This window comes from Colletes latitarsis, chromosome 8, assembly GCF_051014445.1.
Source record: "Colletes latitarsis isolate SP2378_abdomen chromosome 8, iyColLati1, whole genome shotgun sequence".
NCBI lineage: Eukaryota > Metazoa > Arthropoda > Insecta > Hymenoptera > Colletidae > Colletes > Colletes latitarsis.
In genome coordinates this window covers 23,584,809-23,599,053 of record NC_135141.1, presented here as the reverse complement: position 1 = coordinate 23,599,053, position 14,245 = coordinate 23,584,809, and the positions used below count along the sequence as shown (strand labels likewise).

At 38.9% G+C, this 14,245-nt stretch overlaps 1 protein-coding gene across 3 annotated transcripts in view; it reads right to left on the bottom strand.

The window, feature by feature from the left end:
* LOC143345118 (cholesterol transporter ABCA5) overlaps window positions 1-10,925 on the bottom strand; it is a 32,708-nt gene extending 21,783 nt beyond the window's left edge. For 2 of the 3 annotated variants that reach the window (XM_076771931.1, XM_076771933.1), the window contains exons 1-3: window positions 10,641-10,925; window positions 4,774-4,945; window positions 742-1,114 (exon numbers count right to left, since the gene is read on the bottom strand). The gene's annotated coding sequence lies outside the window, so the exon portion shown is untranslated. The remainder of the gene's footprint in view (window positions 1-741; window positions 1,115-4,773; window positions 4,946-10,640) is intronic. The other variant, XM_076771932.1, reaches the window with a different exon arrangement.
* Between the last annotated feature and the right edge of the window lie 3,320 nt (window positions 10,926-14,245).

Here is a 14,245-nt window from a genome sequence, read left to right as displayed (position 1 = left end):
ACGTTAGGTCAGTTTGTATTTCCACAAAAAAGTATTAAATTCTGGAATAAAATTATAATTCACGTTGAATGGATAAAAACTTGTTCAAATAACTCCATAATCATGACAGGATTAATAGTAAGAATGGTGTAGAAGTGAAGGGATTATTATATTCGAGTAAAAGGTATTTTTCAGAATCAAATCCTCCCATCATTACGGATTTCAGCGAGGTAGCCATTTAAATCCATCTACATTTTTATCAATTATACGAATATCTGGTCCGATAAACATGGCAAATAGATCGCTGTATCGTCCGTTCACACGATACGGTTTTCGTGGCCGGTTTTACCGAATTTAATTAAATATTAATATGAAATAATCTTATAGTAGTTACTCTGTATGTCGTAACGTGACGATTCTTTGAACAATTACTTTAATAAAATTATTCTTTTATATATTACAGCCTGGCCCAGTTGCGTGAAACATCCCATATACATGTATCATATACAGTTAAATCAACAATGACGAACCTATTTATTCTTGTTTGAACAGCTCATAAAGAAACTTTAAAACTAAATTTGTCTTATCGATAATGCAACATATTCCATATTATCGACAGCAGCGCCTGTAATTTTGGGTATTACCGATTCGGTAAAGAAGAATCGTATCGTGTGAAGGGGTTGTTAGAGTGGGTACACGATGGGTCTTGGTAAAAATAAATATATTGCGCGCGTATCTAAAAATCAATGGTTCAAGACTTACATGAATCACGTGCTGCTCGGCAGTTATATAGAAAGAGACGACTCTAATCAGCCGTGCCCTCTCCCTGATCGAAATTGGTAGCGTAGCTGGTGTTGCCAGAGGTACCAGTGCCGTTGCCGTTTCTACCGTACCCGATTCCGATCGATCGTAATTCGCGAGGGGACGTACTACGGACTGCGACAGCGGCATCGCGATGAACGACCACGGTGCAATCGGTGCATCGTCGGTATGCGTTTGCAGTGCCGCTGTTCCTCGCCATCCTCGGTGCCGACAGCGATTACCGACCAGTTCCGAGTCGTTGCAATTCGCCAAACACAGTTTCGGTTTTACGAGAACCGGCTCCCGTGCATCGCTGGAGGTTGATCGCTACGCTCTGAAACGAGACCAACCGTTCAACTCTTTATCCCAGGCATGTTAAACTCATTTTGGCCCAAGGACCAATTCGCAGTTAGCTACCGCGTCGAAGGTCGCGGATGTACACAGCCTTTTAACACCAGTCAACAATACTTCGCAGAGATCATTTTTTCACTGATACCGAGAGACCAAGTGTCGGCGCCAGTTTCGAACACCATAGTTAATTACGACAGGGGATAGGAACAAATACCGTATTGTTTAAATTCAATTTCAAAATTGGAAGAAGACCAAATTAGCTGATACCGATCTTTTAGGCGTTTCGTTGTTCTTCGTTAGTGGCAGAAGTTATTCGTGTAAATGTATACTCCCAGCATAAATAGCACGCAAGAGACAAAACTACGTTATCACAATAAACACGAAACAAATAGATACAATGGTAAAGCAGTTCGCAAAGTCTACTGAATCATACTGAATCTAATTATCATGCCTGCTTTACCCCATTCGAAGTTTACTCTGCAGCTAAGTAGGGCAAAATTCATCCATGAAACAACAAAAACAATCGACTGCTCTCAGCAAGAACAACGGAATTAATTTAATTTTTGTAAAATTTAAAAGGCGATACAATTTTTATTTATTAAAATTCTTCAGTTTTCCAATATGAAAACCCCAAGTAGCCAATACAAACATTTTTATACAGAGTCTAACATTCACCATGAAGTCTGTACATACATGCATCAATATTTCATAACTGTTTGCAGATGTCGACGTTCATGATCGGTGTTGTCGTTGCTGACAGTCATAGCTGACAAGAACCTTAAGAAGATACTATCATTGTCTACTGCGAGAAGTTATAAAGTATGACTTTGTGCCATAATCACGATGGGAACGAAGCCAGTTTTTCCATCTATAACTTGCGTTTGCACGATTCAAATACAATTAGTCGTTAAATATTAAATAAATTACTTATCGAATATTTTTCTACGCGGTTCTCACTGACATTAATCAATTATCGTTGTCGAGCTTCGAATTAACTCTGACCCGCTGCGCAGTCTTGAATCTACGTATCAAACTGTTTAATACGATGATCACGATACGAGATTACTATAGATAAGTCGGTTTGTAAACATGGTTGCACACTTGTAACCCGAACAGCAAACACATACTACACTTTTGTCCTCGGTCAGGAGCACGAGACATTATTAAAAACACTTGATTCAACAATATGATCTCACGGAGCCGTGACAGGCCTTACATTTTTATTAAAAATTCCCAATTAGTATGTTACGTGATATCTCTTGTACAATGTAATTAAATTTCATATATCGTTCAGGGACGTACAGTGGCGTACAAACTACGTATCTTTTTATCGAGAGGATCAGAGATGAATTCGCAATAACAAAGAATTAAATTATTCGTAGGGAGACCGCCAACGTAACGAATAAACGACTGAGCGTGGATCCAGTGGTTCGAGAATTGTTTTCACGTAACTGAAAAGATTGACCCCCTGGATCGTTTAATTTAAAAACACGATAAAGGCAATATCTTCAGTGGTCTCTGAGAAAACATCTGGCAACACTTTATTTGGGCCATATGGTATACAATAATGCGAACGTGTCGATTCCGGGTTAATGCTGTTCATGTGTCGCGTTGCTAAGTATGCGACGGCCTTAATCCGGTGAAGTAGAGTACATACAATGAGCTACAAGGCAGAAATATGTAACAGAAACGTTTATTTCATTTGCAAGGGACACTTTTCTCTCAGCGGAATAACTATGAAAGTAATTGTTCAAAAATTTTTGCACGCCACTGTACCGTGTTTCTCATAAGATAAATATACCAATAACAAAGCTTAAGACACCAGGGCATATTACAATGTACACATAATATAAATGAGTCAAAATATTATTTCTATCTAGCGCATATAAATAATAATAATTAATATTTGCTTCGATGGTCAGATATTGGGACATTTTTTTTATCAATCGTTATCATTGCTTCGCTTCTTTGGCTAACATTTACAGCAATGGTGCATATCCCTCTTCGCTAGCAGACTAAATAAAATAGAATAATATATTCTGCCAGCCAATTTTCGGCTGATAAGAATGATAAAATTATATATTTGAACGTAACGTAATAATACATATATTTAAGGCTTATAAAGGCTTACTATATTTTGCTTTCTACTGGCTTCTTGAGGTTAAGTAAGTTCGCAGACTGGCTTTACATCTTAAACACAAGCTGTTTAACATTTGGCCTCGACAAAGTTGTAGCAAGTTGCATAATGGTATTCAGAATTTCATTCTATATGGTCCCAGGTTTAACGATTGGATTAAAGTTGGCTATTTTTGTTCTTATTTCTAATTATCAGGGGTTAACGATTAATCGTAAGAACCTGGACCGTGTAAACCTTAAAAATCTTAAGGCAAACCTCAGTACCCCGTTACGTTTGACAGAGGAGACAGTTCACAGACCTTACATCTATTAATAGACGGGGAAAGAAACGTACGAGGACACTGTGTGGTATACCCCACGCGAAAAACTTGCTCATACTATCAGAAACACGATGGCAGTTATCAACGACCCACCCCAATCGGGAGTCAAAGTAAGTTTACGTGGACGAGTACTTTTTGCCAGATGAAAGGAAATGATTGTAAAATTTATACATAAATTATACGGTGCAACCTATGTAACTTCATAAGATCGTTATTTAAATTCCTCGAACATACTGAAACTGACACGACATCAACCATAACGTTGGTGCCATAAACATTTGTGATCGTGGGAGAAGGAACCCAAATGTCACTCTGTGTACAAATAGACTGGGGGTCCACTGTACCCCAGTGTGGCATTTTAAGGTTAAACCTCTAGTACGGTTGCTTGGGTGGGTGTATTGCATAAAAAAATACCCATAAAAAAGTTAAATGTCAATAACTAATCAATTTGCAATCCCACCAACATCCTGTGTTCGGTAGCTGCACCTTATAACATTGCGAATCTTTTGTAACAACTTTAGTGTTTGCGCAATGCTTGTCAAATAATTATATAATCATACACATTTATTGTATGCGTACAATATACTTTTCAGATATTTCGCCAAGAGATTGTTCCCTTTGCCAAGATCTCGATAATTTTATTCGATAGAAAATATGTGACACAGACAGATTAAGGAAATGCACTAACTTCTTTTCTATCGAAACAAAGATGCTCGTGAATTAAATACACGTTTGAAAATGTTTGTTGAACGCAATAGAAATAATTTTAATAACAAACGTGTCCCGAAACGTTTCTATGCATCGAATTATAAATTTGTTTGCGTCATTAAATTGCTGAAACGATCATTATTCCGAGGAAAAAGAAATCAGTATAATAAATGTGCTTCGTCGATATTGTGCATATCCGTCATCCATATTTATGACTTGAAATGCACGATGGAAAATATGCAAGAAATACAACGGATTCCAATATAAACTTTGGCAAGACATTCTGTGGACAAAAATAGGACGAAAATGTTTTGTTTCGTTAAAATATGTTTACTTTCTGTATGCAAATGAATGTTTATTCGTTACGTACTTGATATTTGAAATATCTGGTATCGATATAGGCTTTTCCTAGACGCGTGGAACACCGTGTATAAGAAAAGGAAATAGCCGAAGATCGACATAGAATACATTTACTCACATTTGGCCACGGACAGATGAACCCTGCCCCTGGTCGACGTACGCGATCCGACGACGGGCCGAGCCGGAGACCAAGGAAACGACGATTTTCTTGTTCCCTTAACCCTTTCCGTTGGCTCCATCCATATGGATTATCCTCGTATAGAAATCGAATGGAAAAGTTTACCTCTCATCTGTGAACGAACAACGGTGGAACTTGTTATCCAACATGGAATGCATTAATTCCAAATGAAAGTAGATCTCGCGCAGAAATTAAAACGATTCCGTATACGATATTCCGCAGGGTGCGTCGAGATCGACTTTCTATGTCTAAAACTAAATCGAATTCGCGGGATACATAATTCTCGAACGGAACTTCCTTTTTGAGATAATCGACTTTGAAAGTTGATTAAGTATGGACGCACTTGGCGTATCGTGACAACGTCACGCAACTTTCAACATCGTTTTTCCCAGAAACTATTTGTTCCGCCTCTTCGATTCGTTTTGTCGCATCACACCGGATATATAAAATAAAATTGTACAATTTTTCGATAATTTCTATAAGTTGCAGTTTCATTCTGATCGATGAATCTGAATTCCATCGAAGAATTTATGCTAATATTTAATGACATTAATATTGCCGGTATCGTTCAAAATCATTTCACGATTAATATTAACTTTTGATTGCTCGTGGCGAACATTGAATATTTAACGTCGGAAATCCACGAAACATCAATTTCAATACTTGGTTTTGTTAAATAAATGTGGCCTTTGAGCAACCATGAGTCGGATAGGAACATTTGTACGATTCGGAACGATCAACAAACAGAAATAGAATGCTTCACGCAGGATATCGCGTTTTGCACGCGTGCTATTACATTTTTTATAAAGGTTTCCTTCCTCCGAACTTACGTAGGGTGCGCACCCTCGTTCGACGTAAATAATAAATGAAACACAACAGACGGATCTAGATATAAATAGTTGTGATTTAGATATAAATACTGGCATTTGCTATTTCCCAATCAGACCATTTCTTTCCTGAACGGATGTTACCCAACACGAAGAACCGTAAATAATTAAACTTCTTCGATAAAGACAGAAATCCTACAAATTGTGTGCTTTAATCTCCCCGAAGCAGATTATGTTTCGTAAATAGTCGGTACAATTGTTGAGACTTTAATAGTTTCGAGCAGTATTTACTGGTTTCATTGTCTTGTTAAACGCCTTTTACGTTGGGTTCACGATTTGCTGTATGTAATATTAATCATCTCATTTACTGATATTTTAATTCGTGCTTTTTTATTGTTTTATTTCATATAATTTTAAATTCACGTAATAGAATTTATTTTATAAAATACGCGTATAGCATCTTTTGTCGTGTTATATTGCATTAGCGTTGAATTTAACGTTCGTTCGTTTGGAAGAAGAAGCCGGGAAGCTCTTAATTGTATAATTTTGCGCGAAGAGCACGATACGGTGGCTCTAACGAAGTGGATCCCCCGCGCTTTTCCACCGGATGTAGACACTTGTCGACGTATAAATAATAAATACGAAATACACGGGAGTCTCTGGCCAGACGTGCAGGGTCGTCACCCCACGACATGGAGGGTTGTCGAGGTAAGGAACGGCCGACGAGACAAACCGACGCCATCGTGGCTCACTACGCTTCCTATTCGGCGATCTGGCCGCTAGAATTACACGGCAAACAGAACCGAAAAAAATTCTCAATCGAATAAAAGATAAACGCTTTACGAATCAAATTAATAAAAAAATATTTTCTGTTAGAACGTTAATATTAATTTAAATTTATTTACTCATATATTTGTCGAATAAGCGAAGACGGTTCTCCAAAGCAACTGATTATTTTTTATGCGAATGACGTCAAGGAATGCAGTCGAAATTTTATGTATCACGATCCATGCAAGATACCGAGCGTTTTACGTCGCGCTTTTGAAAAGTATAGATCACGTATGTGTGCATATTCATTCCATGTCGTAAACGTCACGATCGTAGATACGTAAGATGATTCCGTGCCGGAACAATTGATATTGTCGACGTGCGTCACAGAATACTGATGTCATAATGAGATGTTTACTAGGAATGAATAATGACACGGGTGGTGAAACAGACTCCTCAGAGACTTCTCCCCGAGTTGTCCTCAAAAAACGAATAAAGAATTATTCGTTGCGCGATCGTCGTGAAAATGAATCAAGGGAATTGGTACGATTGCCCCTGCGTTCGTGAATATTTATGCAAAATAGATGCATCGCGATGAATATATGTTCAAGATAACGAGAAAAAATGAAAGTAATGTCAAGGGCTTAACGACGATAAAACGATGTACAAAATCAAACAGAGGGGACACGATGAGCGATAACTTCATTGTTTGCAGTGCGCTAAATTAGAAAGTAGCTCAACGGTTAAGCTATTAGAAGCACAGACGCGTAAATTACCTCGATCGCGTTTCCAGTTAATTAGATTCCAATTAAAATTTTAATTACTGTTCGGGATAAAATAATTTTAAGGTTAAGCTGTTTCAAGTATTTTTAACGATCCGACCATTTTATATACAGGGTGTTTGGCCACCCCTGGCCGATTCTAGAGGCCAAAATAAGACGAAAATCAAGAACACCAATTTGTTGATCAAGGCTTCGTTAAAAAGTTATTAACGTTCGAAGTTCCACTATCGCGCGCAAATGTTCGCAGATTGTCGTTCTACAGGCGGAACTTTAAACGTTAATAACTTTTTAACAAAGCCTCGATCAACAAATCAGTATTCTTGATTTTCGTCTTATTTTGGCCTCTAGAATCTGCCATTAAAATTTGTCCCAGGGGTGGCCGAACACCCTGTATTTTATTCATTTCCGACGCAACAAGTAAAATTATTAGAAAAGAACAATGTGATTAGAATAAGTAGGTTCAAATGTTGAATTCGTGTACGTATACATGGGTAAACTTCTTTTTTTTTAACTCGCCCACGTTACTTTGGACATAATAGACACTTAGGCTCTTCAGAATAATTGGAGGATCGGTTAAATGAGTCTGTCACTTTCTCAGGAAGCCAATGCTTTAAGAGCTCCAACTTGCGCTACAAGTTTATTACTCTGTGAAGACATTATTATGTAGATTAAAAAGTCAGTGTCTTTTTTGTTATTACTAATGTTTCATCCATATTACTGAATTTTTCTAAAAACCTGAACATTCTCTGTACCGTAAATATGGAGAGAAAAAATTCACAAAACCTGATGCCAGCGTACGGTTTAAGTTACGCCTCGAAGAGTTTTAGGGGCGAAGTGAGCAGTCGGGTTTTTTCTCTAGAGAGAAAAATTTCGCGATGACAAAGTGGAACGAGATACGTGTAATGAAAGAATAACGAGGACTAATATCGAGAAGACAGGGGAATAGGAACAAACCAGCACGTAAGCGTATAATCTCGAAGCACTACAAAGACCCTACGAGATTACTTGTTGCGGTGCACTCGTCGCGCACGTATCCAGGATTTAATCGCATCAAACGAAAGTCGCGTAAGCCGCAGACACAGCGGAAGAAGGTTTCATGATATGAACTCGTTGTCTTCGCGGTAAAACAAAAACTACTAACGTAATGTTCGTACTGCGTGAATCTCCGTCTCAGGAAAGGGTAGGCGAATGAATTTCTTCGGAACCTGATCATTACGGATTCACCATTGGGATGTTCCGAAAGCTCTGATCGCACGACCTCTTTTACTTCCTTCTATGAAAGTGCTGGTTTGTCCGTTCGCCAACTTGGCTCGTTATCTCTAGTTACTTCGTCTTCCCATCACGCAGTTCCTAACCTTTCGGTACGATAAGAATTTTAAACGCACGAACGAAGGTAGCAATACGTCGCGATTTCGACAAAACGAACGTTTCATAGTAATCCCAAAGAAAGCAAATAAAACGATAAGCTCGAGAACATTGTTTCCGTTTGTCTCGCTGGCGGAAAGCTTAATTGAAAAACACGGAGATATTTGCATCGCTATTCTCCGCGCAAATCCGTTAATTAAATTTGTGACGTTCGTCATAAATTCGTCATCCATTCGCTAATATTAATCGCTTAACATTTTCTACTGGAGGAATTTGCAAAAAAAAGCAGAACCCACGGTAAATCTTAAATCCCTCGAGACAGATTCACTCGTTTGTTACAAAAGCACTATCCGTTTCCGTTCGTTTAAACAGAATCAAATTTCATTCTGCGTTCAACTAACCGCACGCATCTGCATCGTTCAACACTCATAATGTTCTCTGTCGCTGACTCACCGCCGGATGAAGTCGAAAAGCATAATTGCCCGAGGGGCCCTCGATCCATCGCGAGCAAAGAAACATCGTTTCCTTCCGGAAATCCTAACTCGGACGTGTGTTCTGTGTACCGATTAATTCGGGTCGCGGAGCTTTAGAAATCCCTTCTGTGCCTCGTATCCCTCCCTGCCCCGAGTCACGATCCTTACGAAACAAAGGGTTAAATTATCACCGTGCTAACCTTTCACCGTCACTTTGTTTATCATCACGTTCTCCTCGTTTCGTGTGCACTTCGCGACCGTGTATATCGATCAGAAACGCAGCGGAAACCACTGTGTCCCGTATATGCAATCGCGATCGTACGATTTTCGGTGTATCTTACTCGTTCCTTGTTTCTTATGCTAGCGTCTCTGTTCGTTACAGGAATCGCGCTAGAGCGAGAAAGAGAAAGAGAGAGTACCCACGTCGAGTCGGGTCTATCGACCGGTGAGAATCGGAGGGCGGAAGAGGGTCAGAGACGCGGAACACACTGAAAATTCTGCACGATTACGGGTACGGTACGCGTACCTACACACATCTCGGCACAATTCTTCCACGAGTTTCTCGTGGTTGCAGATGCGTCAGCTTTCCTCCGGTCAACGAATTCTAATTCGTTTAGGACGCTTTTAAAGCGATTACTGCTTGTGCATCGGCACGCAGAGGTCGCTAAACGTCGCACCCGTGCATCTGGTAATAATCCGTATAATCGTCCTTGTCATTAGCATCTTCGTAATCGTTCGATCTCATTCCACTCGCGATTTGTCACATTTGATCGCGAAACGCTAACGTCGGTATCGTTCGAAAATCCATGGTCTTCTGAACGCCAAGTGCTTTTGTCTTCGCGTTCGTGCACGGAGGGTACAATGGCTGAAATTAATCTACCGTGGAGTCTCTCATTTTTCGCACCAACTGGTAAACCCTCTTCCTCGTTTTCTCGATGTTTTCGTGATTCGAAAGCACATTCTATGACGAAATAATGTATCCGTGCGATCGAACACGATCGAGGGAGAACAGTCTGATAATCTTTACCGATTCTTTTATTTTTCTCACCTAAGATACTTTCCGACGATCAATCTACGGTAACATGGTCGATGCGGTGTTACCGAAGCGTGTTCCAAGTTCCAGTTAAGGGTTCGTGTCCCTCTGATCGCGAAATATACGCGCGCGCGCGCGGGCGCGTGTGCACGCGGATGAAAGCGGAAAGCGCAACCGAGCGGAATAGATGGAGAAAAATAATGAAATAAGAAACCGAGAATGTAATAATAGAGGGTGGATTAAAAAAAAAACACGTTTCGGGCGTCAGAAATTACGAAACAAAGGGTCGAAAGACGAGTCGAAGAACGAGGGGTAAACACGAGAAGGAGAGGAAGGGGGTAGTAAGAAGACAAAGGAAAATGATGGCAAAACCCTACACGCATTACTGAATTTCTGGCTGTTACCATTCTTCTCTCACTCCGCACCCTGCCCTCTCGTTCACTCTGTCCCTCTCATACAGCACCCGCTTCACTCTTCGTGAAAATCGATCCGCTACCGGCCTGGACAAGCAGTCCACGTTAAATAACTCGCGAGTGCAACTCTCACGATGAAACTTTACCTTATTACCCCTCGAATCGGCCGACGACCATCGTACGCGAGATTCCCCACGACACAGGTTAAAGGAGCTCATCGACCGGCGTAACGAGTTTTCTTGCTTACTACCGTTAATACTACTACAAACTTTGCTACGACACTGAAAGAATGATCCTCAAGAACGATAAAACTGACGATATCACGGTTGGAACACGGCCGCAAATACGATGAAACGACAGTAGGTTGCAAATAACGACGACCTGACCACGTACCCGTCGGCCGACGACGCCAGACTGCCCGAGAGCGCCACCTTTCTTGCCTGTTCTGCTTCATCCCCACTATTATCCCTTGTATCGTTTTACATTGGTCATCTCTCTCTTTTTTACGCCGACGTCTCGCGTGCCATCTTTCTCAGTTCTATCCACCCTTTTATCCGTACTTTCTTTCCATTCGTTACACGTTTCATTATCTAATCCTAGATGCCAATTTTTGTATTATGTATATTCTATATTGCTACCTCTAATTACCGCGTAACTTCGTGTTTTTTTCTCATAACATTTTACCCATCTTCATCCAACTTTCTTTCTGTTGCTTTCCTATTGTATTGTAATTTTTATGCTCTCCTCTACATGTATATTCCTTTTCTCAGTGTATCTCCTTCCCTCTCCTTACCTTTATTATAATTCTCTCGTGTCACGCTCATCTATCTTTCTCTCTATTCTTCTTACCGTGTTTCCATTCTCTTCCCCTACCTTCGCACCCTCTTTCTCGCCCTCCAGCCCGGTCATGATCCGCACAGGCGCACCACGCTGTCATGAACAGGCCCGCGTCTGCGTTCTTCTAACGTTCTTTGTCCCTCCAATTCTTTCTCTATTCATCCTCTTCCTTCGCTACAAGACTATTCGTTGGAGTAGCGTGATCTGGAGGGAATTACCCACCCGTCTCACCCTCCGACATCGGGAATACGTTATGCCGCCTGCCGACGTCAGCCGGCGGATGGCGACACGCGTTTTCATCCTCTTGCGCCATCGTCGAGGGACGTATGACCGTGCGGGGTAAATTATGCACCTTCGACAAAAATGACATTTCTAACGTACATATTCATAGGTTGCGTTCGGGGGTGAACATTTTGTGAACACTCACAAACTACTGCATCGATTTCAATAATTTTTTCATTGTTTAAAGCCTCTTCCCGAATGACATAATAAATGTTTTATTAACCATTTATAAGTTTTTGATCAAATAAATTTTCTAGGAATTAATATGTAAATACAAATTGGAAATTTATCACACGACACCCGCTTAAATATTTTAGTAAGAATTTATTCATAGGTCAGATGTTAGTTATTCATCACATAGATCAGGGTCAGCAAACTTCCTGCTACGGATCGTATGTAGTTCCTTCCCCACTTGAACACAGTCTAAAGTTAAAAATATGCAGAATGTTTCAAAACAAAAGATTCCACTGTCTTGGAAGACCATGTATAATATTGTTTATAATGTAAAATGTAGGGGTCAAATGGATATGATTGAGGTTGTTCAACGGAATAGACAAAGCGGGGAAGGAATTGCATGTGACCCACGAGTCGCAAGTTCGCCAGCCATGACCTACATTAAAATGTATCGAATACTAAAACCGAATAAAGTAGTCTGCATATTCTAATCTATCGTATACGAAATGCTAATATATTCGACATTCATTGGCTGGGGAATTTCAAATTACCTGCGCATTTTATATTTTATATCGAAGCTGAAAATTAATTTGTAGTTGCAACGCGCGAATACTTTTAGACAGTCGACTACAAACGAAATACAAATTAGCAATCAGTCATTCGAATACTTATTGAAATACATCTGCGTTTACTTACTATTGTATAAGACGCGATCGATAAATATTTAAACACGGAAGCATACGATCAATAGTATTTACATGTATAAATATATATACTCAGTTCGTTTGTAATTTAAAAATAAAATGTGCCTATAAATAAATTCTGTTATCGTTATACAAACTGTCCTAACGAATACAGTACTTCCTAATTGTGACACGTAACCTTCAATACCAAAGTTTAAAATTAATTACCCTACTATATAAGTCATCCTAAAACAAACGACATGTCTACATATAAATATTTAATTTTTTATACGTTAGCAACGACGCTGGCGATCGAAATAAAAAAAAAAGTACACGCAATCGAAAAGGGGTTCTGCCGTATCGATGGTATATCATTTAATATGTGGGAAAATACATAATATATTTCCCACGATTTTTGTACCGTATGTTGTTATCGCACGCTACAGTTACGCATACTTATGGCATACATGAATTAAAAACCGTAATAAAAAAAATCGCTAAAACAAGAATATAACATCGTACAACAATAACCGATAGAATAATTGTATCGTAAAACGGGTGCATCGTGTCGGATGATCAGAGATTGATTCAATAGACGTATCCGGATATTTATTGAAGTTTCCAAGTATCTTCAAGTATTTGCATGCCACTGAACTATGCTTTGTACGAATTTCCGGCTGCTGGTAGAGCAATATCGAATATTTACTTCCGTGGAGGACGATGTTGACTATTTTATTGATGTACTCCCCTTATAAGCATCTTTCGATCGAAAACTCACTACTTTACTTTTTTAAGTTTCTTCCGGCGGATGCTTAATACGTGCACTAAACAAAAATTTTTTTAATTATTTTTTTCAATATTATTATCCACATTTTATAATCAGTTTTTTACTTGTCCTCTAAAACAAGAAACTGTTAATGGGGAAATTAAGTAAAAGAAACTATGAAATAGCCATAATATATTTGGTTGTACGAACGAATGGGTGAAACAAAATCAAAAGAAAGGATCGTCTGAAGTACGACCGACATTTAGGTGCGGTTCTGTCAAAATGGATTCACTATGTTCTGATTAGAGAAGCGACACACCCAGATGGATTTTGCCGTGAAAATGCTTCGAATCGATACGAATCATTCGAATAAAAAAAAAAACATATTACGCAATCCTATGCGAAAACAAATTACTGTTTCTCTTTAAATGTCCAGAAGCCACTTCTATTGTGAAATTAAACCAGACACTTTGAAAACTTTGATTCAATTTTAGAAAGAACAATATACGATAATTTCAACGAGAACATTTAGAAAATGTGTCGAATAATGGTCGACTTAAGAAAATAACAATTAAAACAAGACAGGAAAATTGGTCGTCCATCGGACACATTAATAGCCTTTATCTGTCCTAAAACAACTTCAAAGAGGTTACAGAGTTGTTGTCGTTTCGTATTACGCACTGACAATATGCTAATTGGCCACAGTAATTAAATTAACATTCACACTAGCACGCATTAATTGTTTCTGCACTTGACAACGATTTTCATCCTTTCAGATCGATTAGATACGTAAGATGACCTCGAACTATACTATACATACACAGATGTTAATTAACCTGATTGGTAATCGTCTTAATTTACTCTAGATAATTTCTAATTACGCTCTTTCAATATTAAAAGAAAAAAATATTTTATATAAAAGCTACATAACCTATACAATCATAACCTGCATTAATTGATCGTTAATATATACTGTAATATTTCTTCTGATTACTTTCGATAATGGTCT